The sequence below is a fragment of the Apteryx mantelli genome, chromosome 9 (genome assembly GCF_036417845.1).
Source record: "Apteryx mantelli isolate bAptMan1 chromosome 9, bAptMan1.hap1, whole genome shotgun sequence".
NCBI lineage: Eukaryota > Metazoa > Chordata > Aves > Apterygiformes > Apterygidae > Apteryx > Apteryx mantelli.
In genome coordinates, this window is record NC_089986.1 from 30,800,101 (window position 1) to 30,811,579 (window position 11,479).

Here is an 11,479-nt window from a genome sequence, read left to right on the forward strand (position 1 = left end):
CTTTACTTCCTGTTATATATAACTCCAGATTTCTAAACCAGAACAAATAAGCACCCTTTTTGTCCTCTAGGTGCTTATCCCACAGACTAAAGTCACGGAACAACACAAACCACCCCCGAAAATATCTGTTGCAGCACATCTCTCACCAATGGCATGAGAGAAGGAGGTGGTGGTGGGGGAAAGCGCTTCGGATCAGATGCAACAAAAGGGGAAGAGGATTCAGGGTGAAGGGCACTCGCGAGCCAGAGAGTACTCAAGTTCTCAGCCAAGGAAAGCAAGATATGCCTCTTGGCTCTGAAGCTATCACTATGGCTTGCCAGGGGATCTTCCAATAGAGTATTTTCTTATTTCTACAGGAAAGCCTTTCTCAAATTGGAGTTAAGGATCAGATTATAGGGATCATTCTGTTAAGAGAATGAAAAGAAGTGATCATAAAAGTGGCTGAAAGTGGGTCCACATCCCATATGTCTCGGTGGCTTTCAGACCAGATTAACTTCATTTCCTACGAGGAAGGAAACTTCCAGAGACATGCAAGTTGGCACCTCTCTTCCCCATTCACATATTATTACTAGTAAGAAAAGATTCTGTAGGCCAAATTCTGCCCCCCCCCTCCCATTACACTTACACAGCCCCACAGTCTTCATGCACCTGCTGTGAATACCCGAGTGGAGAACTGCTGGTAGCAAGAGAAAAGTCCACCAGAGCCCGTACACTAATGCCAACTCCAAGTATTTAGCTATGTTGCGAACAAGGGGAGAGGTGCAGAAGGAAGATGTGCGACTGCACGTTTGTCTCACGTAACCCAGGCAGCAGAAATAAGGGGTCCCGGGGGAGCGAGACACCATTTGCCTCGCTCTCCTGGTAAACCTCCGCTGCTGATAGAGGACAAGCCTCTTGCACCAGCAAGGGAGCTGACCGGAGCCTGAAGGAAGGCGACTAACCTCAGCAGGCCTCTCAGGTTGAAGCGGTTGTTTAAGACTTATGTTTTTCCTGGGCACTCTGACAATAAAATTATGCAACTATCAGCCAGCAACCAATGCATGCGCTGCCCTTCAGAGGCTATCGCAGGGCGCTGCGTGAAGTGGGGCAATCGAAACAGATAGGAAGAACAGGAGCGACTTACTGGTCTGGACGGGGTTCTACCGTGAGCAAGTAGCACCAAGCCTTACGACGGCAGAGAGCGGAAAAGCAGCTAGTTAAGGGGTAAACATGCATGTTTTACACCGGGATACTGTGAAGAAATCAGGTTTAGTGGTTAATGCAGACCAACAAGTCAAGAGGTGGGAGCTCCTCTCTTAGTTTTGCTGGTGATTCGCTGCATTGACCAAGGAAATTCTCTTGAATTCTCTCAGCTTCCCTAGCTGTACACACGCAATGGTCTTGACTGACTTTGCGAACTTCTTATTTCATTTCAGGTTGTTCAGAACGCTGTGATCCTTGGAGGCCAGGTGCTATGGCAAGACAAATACCATTTCAGAGATGACAAAGAAAGTCAACGGACAATTTAATAAAATCAATCTAAAAGCAAAACACAAGGAGGACACAGAGGACAGGTCAGAGGCAGTCCTGCCACTTACATTGAGAGAAAAACTTGATTATGATTTTGCATGAGCTTGACTTTTAGGAGAAGTTCGGATTGCAAATAACCAAGAAAAAAAATGGAATGAGATGTAAATAGAAATATTACATTCAGACTGAGAACGACTGAGGCGAATTTTCTGCCTATGTTTCAGAGGTGGTTACAGGCAAGTTAGGAAATCGAAGAGCTTGTCAGACTAGGGGAAAGTTCAGGTCTTCTGCCTTTTGGAGCCAAAAAACACTTTAAGATGAATACTTTTTAAACATGAGGGGCAAAGTGAAATAAAGTATCTTCCTGTGGTGTGTTACATGTTTACAGTGAAGTGAAACACTGACTTGAGTCAAGAGTGGGAAAAGATTCAGAAAACAAGCTCCCCAATATATCATTTGGGAAACTAATAGCATAGAGCAGCAGGGTATGTGTGTGTGCGTGAAATCACAGAAATTCAGGATATCTGACACGTGCGCTTTTTTAGAATCACAAAATAATTCAGACTGGAAGGGATCCCTGGGATCCAAATCCAACCTCCTGCTCCAAGCAGGATCAGCAATGAGATCAGACCAGGGTGCGCAGGGCTTACCCAGGCAGGTCTTGAAAACCTCCAAAGAGGCACAGGCTCTTTGGGCAACCTGTTCCAATGCCTGACTATCCTAAAGGTGGAAAAGTTTTTCTTCCAGTTGGAACTGCTCGTTTTGGCTGTTTTATGCTGATCCCAACATGCTTTTTCATTTAATTACCACACTGTGTGCTCATCTTACACAGGTGCCTTCAGAGTGGTGCTGCAGCACTGTTCTTCTCTGCTCAACCAGCACTGCAGAAAAGAAAAAAAAAAAAAAAATCTCCCACCAATAATTAGCCAAAAGCTATATTTCAAAGGCTGTTTGGATACCTGCAGTTAAATATCACAGTCACCCAAGAAGCGAGGATTAGGAGATATCACAGAACAAAGCATGCACTATTTCCTTTCTGTTCTTCAAAAGGAAACTTTCACTTCACCCTCCTTTGGCTGCTGGGTTGGATTCTTTTGTTTACCTTTTCGGTGTCTCTTGTTCCCTCTCCCTTGGCAATTGCAATTTAAAATGAACATGTGGCTTAAAAAAAAAAAAAAAGATGCTGCCAGCAGCTCTCATGCACCACGTATTGCATAATTTGGAAATACAAGGGACATGCAAGCCCTGAACTTGCCTTTTTTTGCATTACCTGTCATATATTTCGGAAATCAAAAGCTTACCCTGTCCCTTAGCTTAAATCTGCCACTGTGCTCCCTGATACACTCCTACAGGTATTCTTAGGCTGACGTTTTGCAGGGCAGAATTTGAGGACCTGCTTACCGCAGTTTACGGAGATGACAACCACTCCGAGCTTAGTTTAGGCAAACAGATGTAGCAAATGAAAAAAAAAGATTAAAACTGGCAAGAAAATAAATGAGACAACCCAAATGACATTATTTACAGGGGAAGGGAGGGTGACGTGCAGGGGATTTGCAATTTAAGCATGGAAACTGTAAGCAGACACAGAGTTTTTATTTTTAGTCCTGTTTAGCTACTTTTATTCCAGGTCTTCTAGAGAAAAATCTAAGCAAGGTTGCTCCTGGCTCCTTGAAAGATTTTAAAGGTTACTCAGTTACTAATATTTATTGGATAATGAAGAACTAAGGGAATGCTGGAGCTCCATTTTTATAAACTTTATATGTCCTCTGGTATGCTTTTCTTGGAGTTCCAGTTCCCCAAGTCACGTGACTTCACAAGACTCTCCCATTTTGTGCCTTTTTTTTTAAATTTCTATCTTTTGGTTACAACGAGCAATTTGAAAGTGTGAGCCATAAAAGTCGCATCATTAGGATGAATAAAACCCCCCAAAGAACTAATAACATAATTAAACTTGCAGGGAGGCTAATGATTTGTTCGTAGAGGGAATCATTTAAAATTGCAGAAACCTTCAGTTTGGCAACACTTCCTCTGAAAAAGGCAATAAAGTCGCTATCTGATTACAGCTGCCACTTTTTAGAAGCGATGAGAGGAGCCCAGCTCTTCAAGCACAGCCTTCCCTTTGTCCTATTCATAGCACATGCAACAGGGGCTCAACGTATCCGCAGACAAGCACTAATTCCTAATCTCTACCCGGCCAAGCAAACGGCTCTTCATGTGTTAGGCAGAATTACATCACGGTGATCCAAACTGACAGTGAAAAACCCGGACAGTCTTCTCTTCCAAATCTGCAAGGCCATTCTAAGCCTGCGATGAAAGGAGAGCGAGAGAGGTGGGGAGACCCGAGTAAAGCTATTTCCACCAATTGCTACAAATAATATTATTTTATGCTTAAAACCTCTTTTGATAACGGACTCCTTTCCAGTCCCACCCTGCTCATCTTCAGGTTTGCTTTGGAATTAGAAGGGTATATGTGCCATTTTAGGTAGAAATTTCTCGCTTTGATACTTCAGGCTTTACAGTCCTCCACCCACGCGCTGTTATTGTCTCTTCTGGATGAACAGAATAGTGCCCTGAGCAGTAAGAGCTTCCAAATATAATTGGGGGGGGGTTAAAATTTCTTATATTTCCAAGAACTTACAAACTTCTCTAAACACTTGTCGTTTGCTCTCTTTTAGCCACAGCTCTGCCTCAATCAGCGGAGCCAACAACTCGGCATTTTAATTGCACGGAACTATTTATAAGAGCAGGCATAGGACTTTGTTTTTTTTAGCTTGCCCCACGCTATTTAACCAGTTCTACTTTTAAGCAATAGTCACGTATTTACACCACGCTATTCTCCAGGGATTGAAAGGGCCCCTGTAAACCCATGCGGCCAATTCTAAGGAGACCGTAGCAACTGCTGAGGTACTCGCGGTGAAGACACGAGCGTATGCAACAACAGGCCAACTGTAACACGCTCTTTTTTCTTTTTTTTTTTTTTTTTCCCTCACCCCACCTGCTCTGTGAGTTGTTCTCCCTGGCTTTCCTTTCTCCTGCTCCACCGCTGGTTTACGTTCTGCTTTATCACTTAAACAGAGATAACAGCAAGCTTACTTTTAACTGCGCAGTGGAAACTATCAGAGGCTGGTTTCCAAAGAGCAGAGCGCCGCTCGCCTCTCTGGGAAGGGCAGGGGAGGTCAGACAACCCACACAGCCTCCAGGGCCCACTGGGGAGGGACAGACAGACACCCCCGGCTCCTCCACTCCTCACGCAAGGTTGCAGCCAGGGCAAGCAGGAACGAGTCCAGTTCAACAGCTCCTGGCCTCTCGTCCCAGTGGGGCTTTCTCTGGCTTTGCCTCTGTCCCTTCCAGTAGGGGCATCTTGCTTGTATCCACTCTGATCCTTAATCTCTTCCTTTTTCCCGACCTGACCCATATATTCGTCCCATGCCCTATGTCCCTGTTCCTACCATACAGCTGCCCCTAGGCTTTGTTTGTCACTCACCTTTGGCAAATATCCAGTTTATTTTGTGAAATATCCAGTTTAATTCACAGTACCCAGAAGCGCAGGGATAACGCTACGGGAAGGGAAGCAGCAAGTGGTTCTGCAGGCGGAACCATCTGAATTGAGCAACGGACACCAAAGTGCTCAGCAGTCCTCTGAAAGAAGCCTTCAGGGATTTTTCAGAGAGCGCACTGCAAAGCCATTGAAAAAACAGGCAAGCAAAACTAGCGGGGAGGGGAAAACAGGGAACGATGCCCTTGCTACACGCCAATACCCTAAACCAAGTCTACGTTTGAATGACGCAAGATTATTTCAGTTATCCAATCTCTGAAAAATATGCCAGAGCTTAGCTTTATGAAAGCTAGCCCTACCTGCCTCAAATGATATTTATTACGAGACCTGAGGCCAGCGAGCTTCCTTTAAAACACCAGTCCTGACGTGGACCTTACCGCCTGGTCCATGCATGGGTCAGAAAGCACTTCTATGGGCTCCGCCAGAGACACCACCAAGAACTTATCAGCTTAATCCTACAAGGAAAAGGCACCAAGCTGAGCAGTAACAGCCAAAACACCACAGGATTCGAAGTTCCGTCCTCCCCCTAAATCAACAACTAGTTGCTTGGATTTAGGACCACAAAGTCTGTAGCTACAGCACAGCAGTGCTGCATATATCAAGCCAATGGCACTCCTTTCCAGCAGTTTTCATTCATGGATGTTCCCTGTGCAGATAAAAAACATGGTGTACGTGCTAGTTATACGTATGGATGCTCTTTGTGCTTACTAGAATCATCCAGATTTTGACAAATGTTTACATGCAAGTCACTTGTGGAGTTCTGTTCAGTTGTTTTTTTCCTTCAACGCTGAATAAATCTACTGGCTCCATCCCAATGCATTTCCAAAATGGTTCTTTCCCAACAGTGCAAAATCCGTAGAAAAAGAGACAGAACTGCTGCTGGAAAACACCTCCAGACATTGCACTGCTGAGCATAAGAGAATCTGGTACTACTTTCATTTTGTATCAACAAATAAATCCATTTTATTTTACAATTAAATTAAGCACCACTGTTTAAGGGAAGTTGCGTGAACATTACTGAGCTATTCAACAGTTTCAAAGTTTTCCTGTGAACCTTCATTTCTTCGTTTCTTACAGGTACGGAGCCAACCCCTTCCTTTCTTCTAGCGCTGTTTTTCCACTGAAGTTAAGCTCGGTATGATTTCCTCTAAGAACCCTTTCGCAGTTTGGCTTTTCTCTCAGGTCTCTCCATTTTTCCGCTAGCTGCTTTGTGAGCATCTCTTCTGGGGCTCCAGCTGGACATAGCTCCTTCGCTCGGCCTCCGCGGCTCACAAAAGAGCGACATGCTTCCGCCGCTGCCTCAGCAACACGGCCAGCCCCGGCGGTACGCGGAGCTGCGAGCGAGGTCAGCCCTCGGCCCCAGCGCTGCCGGCAGCCCGGCTCGGCCCGCCTGCCCGCTCGCTCGCCTCCGCGCAGACCCCTGCCCGCCCCGCGGCCAGCGCTCCCGCGCGGCGCCGGCTTCGCGTTCCGCTCCTGCCGAGGGCAGAGGTTTCTTCTCCAGTCCGACAGCTGCCAAAAGCGCAATTAAAGAGGCTCGAGCCAATTTCGCTTTGGCAAGAGCATTGCTAGGAACACGATAAGCCAAACGACAAGGTGTTTGGGTTTTTTTCCCCTCTTCCCTCCTCCTCTCCCCATCTAAATACCACTACCGGTTTGTTTAAAGTAGTAAGAAGGAATCCAGCTGGCTTTCTTACACAGATGCGTGCGCGTGAGCGCGCCCCCCCTCCCCCCCCCCCCACCTTCTTAGGAGAAGCTACCTGTTTACCCCGTCGCCTTTGCAGAAGCAACATATTTAACCTTCCTAAAACACAAGACAAAAAATTATGGTACGCTTAGATTAAAACCAACAGGTTTTTTGATGCAGCTGAACTCCAGAAATTACCACTCTAATGCATGAATGTATCTAAGTTATTTATACTTCTAATAGATCTACTAGCAATTTTCAGAATATTATTAGACATCCTCGAGGCTTTACAGATCTCCCAGATGCAAGATTCAGCAAAACTGAACCAGTGGTGGAAGACAAGGATGTCCACCAGCAAGTTCAAAGGAAAGCATCCTGATTGCGTTATAGCTGCTAGAAAGGATTCCAGTATTTCTGTGAGACTGCTGGGAAAATACCAGAGCCTGTGTAGTTAGAAACACCAAAAAAGAAGAAAAAAAAATCACCTAAATGAAGGAAAACAGAACCACTTCAGCTTGAACAGATACAGGTTTCTCATGAAATAAAATAAACCCAGAACACTCACCACAGCCCAACTACTTTTACTTGTTAGAATTAAATCCTTAAACACAGAAATCTTCCGGCAACCCAAGGTCTTTTATACACATGAAATATTCTAAATAAAGAAGCTCCCCCCCCTCTTTGGCTAGAACTTTTCCTCCTTATTTATTGATACGTCTTTTTTCAACCCTCCGTAATGTGAGATTCTCTTTCACTGAAGTCACATCATGGGAGCTATGGGATGTTAGCTCATAGAAGGAAGATGGGGAAAAAGGTCACTAGAATTATGAAGCATGCAGGAGCTTTCCATTTAAAATGGTAATGTAACTCATGAGATTCAAACAGCAGATTTTTAGGACATAAACAGTCCTTCTTTTAAAGCTAAAGGACAGCTAAATAAAGCCACAAGCTGAATTCTCTCAGGTATAAGCCCACAACCAGGGTAAGCCTGTAACCCAAAATTCTTCTTCTAAAACTAGGAATTTCTAAAATGAAAAAGGCGCTTGAAACAAGCCCTGGAATGGAAATCAGGATGCTAGCCTCTTGCTTGAATTACCAGCCTAGTATGAGCCCCCCAGGTGATGAGACCAGCTGCGAACGTCTCCTCAGCTCCTCTGTAATTCCCTCGCCATGGGTCCTATCCAACCAGGACCCTCCCTTCCACTCCAGATGGAGTCTCACAGCCCGTAATAAATAGCTCAGCCTCCCAGTAACACGGGCTCCATGGAATAGCTTCTAGACCAAAACCAAACAAAGCCAGAAGCAAAACAAAAAGACACCAACAAATACCGCCGCACTACACAATACAACGTAAAGCTCTCTTCTTTCAAGGTTACGGTAATTAGAAAGAGGAACAGAGGCCTAATCCTGCAGCTGGGCTTTACTCTCCTATCTCTTCTTTATCGATTTTGGTATTTTAATACAAATAACACCTACTTAATTCTTGCACAGGCCACGTTGCAAAAGTTTTATAGGCTCCGGGGCCCTCCGTAATGCACTCTTAGACAAGTTAGACTTGTTATATCCTGGGCAAACATGCCTTCCTCGGCCCACTTTAAAACTCCCTGTCGCAACTACTTCAGCGGTGCCTGCCTTTGTCAGGCTTATAACAGCAGTTGCAGCGGGGTAACGCTCCAGAGAGTATGCCATTACTGTGTTTTATCCAAAGGCTTGCCTTTCTTGTTACGGTGTCTTGCCAGACCATGCTCGGGTGCCTAGGCCCGCTAAGGAGGAGACTGGCGCTCTGTAACTTAGCTCTTTCTGGCTGCTAGGAAAGTGCAAAGGCAGTTTCTAGACCCCGTCTTTACCGCTTGCCGGTTTCGAAACACCCGCAAGGACACTCGCCAGAGTCTTGCTATTTCACTTTAAGGTTCATTTTATAAGCTTTGCACAGTATATTCCTGAACACAAAACAAGGTTGAACCGCTGCTGAACCACATTTTTTAACAGAAAGAAACAATATTTTCATATAAACCTTATATTCTACAGAAACTGTTGGTTCAAGTAGTCAGATACCCTCCCAGTCGTGATGACCAAACTTTTTCAGCCACACACCCACGTTCAGTTTGAACAGGAAGAAACTATGACCTGGTCTCAATGTCACCATTTGCTATTCTAACCATTTTGACCGGCAGTACCTGGATGAATTCCCAAAATACTCACAGCAGTACAATGCTCAGTGCATTTGTACCAGCTTAACATGCTTCTGCACGCAAAGCGAAATGCCCATATTGGGAATGGCGGTATCAGTTCAAATATTTTAACTGATAAAAAGACATTACAATCTACATTGAAAAGATGCGAACCAAACCTGCTGGCTTGTCTGAGATGGTTCTCCACATTGATACCCAAAACAGCTATGAAATCCAAGGTTATAGATCTCTCTTCTACTGGACCATACTGTCTTCATTAGCTTAATGTGAATTGAAAGAAAGACTAGCTACTTGACTAAGAGCAACTGCTGTTATTCAATTAAAAATAAGCTACTATGGTTATCATGTTGCTGGGTATAAGCTCATTCCAATCCAGGATCACAAGGGAATCTCTTCCCTTTCCTCTCACCTCCTCCTTGATCATCCCAGGCTAAAAAAAAAAAAAAAAAGAAGACCAATGATAAAGTGGGGAACATAATAACCTCTATAAAAGGTAGAGTCATAAAATCCTCACCATTTCCAGTATGAAGGAGGGAGGGAAGAGAAAAAGGACAAGAAATCAGCTTAGCTTGCAACAAAGAACTAGACAGGAGTGTGCGTGTTGCACTAGCAGGAGTGAAACACTGGAACAACTTATACAGGACAAATACAAAGCACTCTTCCTTAACCGCTTCTTAGAAACCATTTAGAAAAGTTCCTTTATAGAACAATCTAGGTCTACTAAATTCTGCCGCAGGGGCAAAGCTCAGACTAGAAAATTGCAATGCCCCTTCCAACCCTAGAGCATAGGCCTCCGGATACTGTTACCTCCATGTCTAGAGCTTTTCCTGTGTCTGTCATTCTGATCTGTGAAAAGCTATACTATGGTGGGCTTTTTGGAAGGAAAAGGATTGAGAATGTGAGTAACCCTGCCTATGATCTGGGCCATGTTGCATTAAATTCTTTGTACAAACAGGAAGATTGTTGTTTCTAACAGCTTAAATCTAAACAGACAAAGGTCTGCAGATACAGAGCTTTGACGGACGTACAGCTACAGATTATGTTACTGCTTCCTTTCCTGCCCTGCCTCTGATGTATATTCCTGTACCAGAGGCAGGGATATCCAATTCACCTGCGAATCTATACCTGGACCATCAGTTTTCAGTCCAGGTTGGAAAAAACAAAACAAAAAAACCCACACACAAACAAAAAAGCCCCCCAAAACAAGAAGAGGGAGCTCTTACACTGTTAAAATGTCTTCTGACTGACAAAAAACAATTGGGATAACTCAGAGCAACAGTACAGGAAATGGAGACTAATTCATTTGGCAGCAGCTTCCCCAACCTTACTAAACAGAAAATATGCAATAAAGCAATACAGCACATACCAATGTGCAAATTTTTCTCTCTCATTACACAGCATTATAGGAAAAGAAGCGACTCTCAAACTCCTTGGGACAGTGAATGTCTTTAACCTTCACTTCCCAGGCACAGAGCTGTGGACTGGGATTCAACTCCAAGAACTTGAACTAGAGGTATGAATTCAAGGGCCTTGCTCATCTTATCAGTTAAGAGCGAACCGCTGCTGCTGTTACTAACATTCCCAGCACAAGCTGTCCTCTTGCTTCTCGCCTTCCAGCAGGAGGAACTGCTCTTGCCAGCTGGGAATCCCCCCTCCCGCTGCTTGGGGAAGGCCAGCATAGGGAGAGCTGGTTATCACGGGCCAGATTATTTTATCTGCAGCCAAGCCCGGCCCAGGCATCACCAACGCCTTGCACTTAACCCTCTTCAGCGCTGCTCGCTTGCTGGAGCGCTCTGCGCTATAAATAGCCTGCAATAAAATTATATTGCAGAGCTCGGCTAGGGAGTAACCCAGCAAGGAGGCAGAATCTCCCCGCCGCCACACGGAAACGCTCGACTGCGCCTGAAGGGCCAAGGGCGGAAACGCGGCTCCAGCGCGGCCCCTCGGCGGCCGCCGGAGAACACCCTCCGCTTGCCCGGCGGGGAGGGCGGCCGCCGCGGCGAGGGAAGCGGCGCATGACTCATGCCTTTTGCCTCGCCTCGGCCGCCGCCGGGCCGCTCCCCGCCGCCGCCGCCGCCGGGCGGGGGAGCCCCTCTGCGCCCCCCCGCCCCGCCGTCTCGATGGTAAGGGCAGGAGGGGGCCGCCTGGGCGGCACGTGGCCCACCCCGCGCCAATCGCGAGGGCCGCGACCATAGAGCGAAAAGGGGCGCCCGCTAGACATTCCGCCCTCGGAGCCCGTCTCTCTGCTGCCGCCATCTTGTTGGAGGAAGCGGAGCCCGCCCGGCCGCAGAGCCGGGCCCCGCTGCCCCGTCCCTCTCACCTGAGGCGTCCCCCACCCCCCGCCGCCCCCCCGCGCGGCTGCCGCCACCGGGCGCCGCGAACGGTTTTACCTCTAGTAGGCCCGCAGCGAAGCCTATGCTGGGTACGAGGCCGAGGGGCCGGCCGCCATCTTGGTAAAGAAGAGGGATTTGCGTGACCTACCAACATAAGGGTGGTCCCTCCCCCACGTACCCTTGGCCGGGCCGGTTGCTATGGGAA

General features: G+C 46.5%; 1 protein-coding gene across 2 annotated transcripts in view; it reads right to left on the reverse strand.

Moving 5' to 3' along the window:
* The window catches only part of HDLBP (high density lipoprotein binding protein), a 41,735-nt gene extending 30,312 nt beyond the window's left edge, over positions 1-11,423 (reverse strand). For both annotated transcript variants that reach the window (XM_067302085.1, XM_067302083.1), the window contains exon 1: positions 11,332-11,423. The gene's annotated coding sequence lies outside the window, so the exon portion shown is untranslated. The remainder of the gene's footprint in view (positions 1-11,331) is intronic.
* Positions 11,424-11,479: the final 56 nt, after the last annotated feature.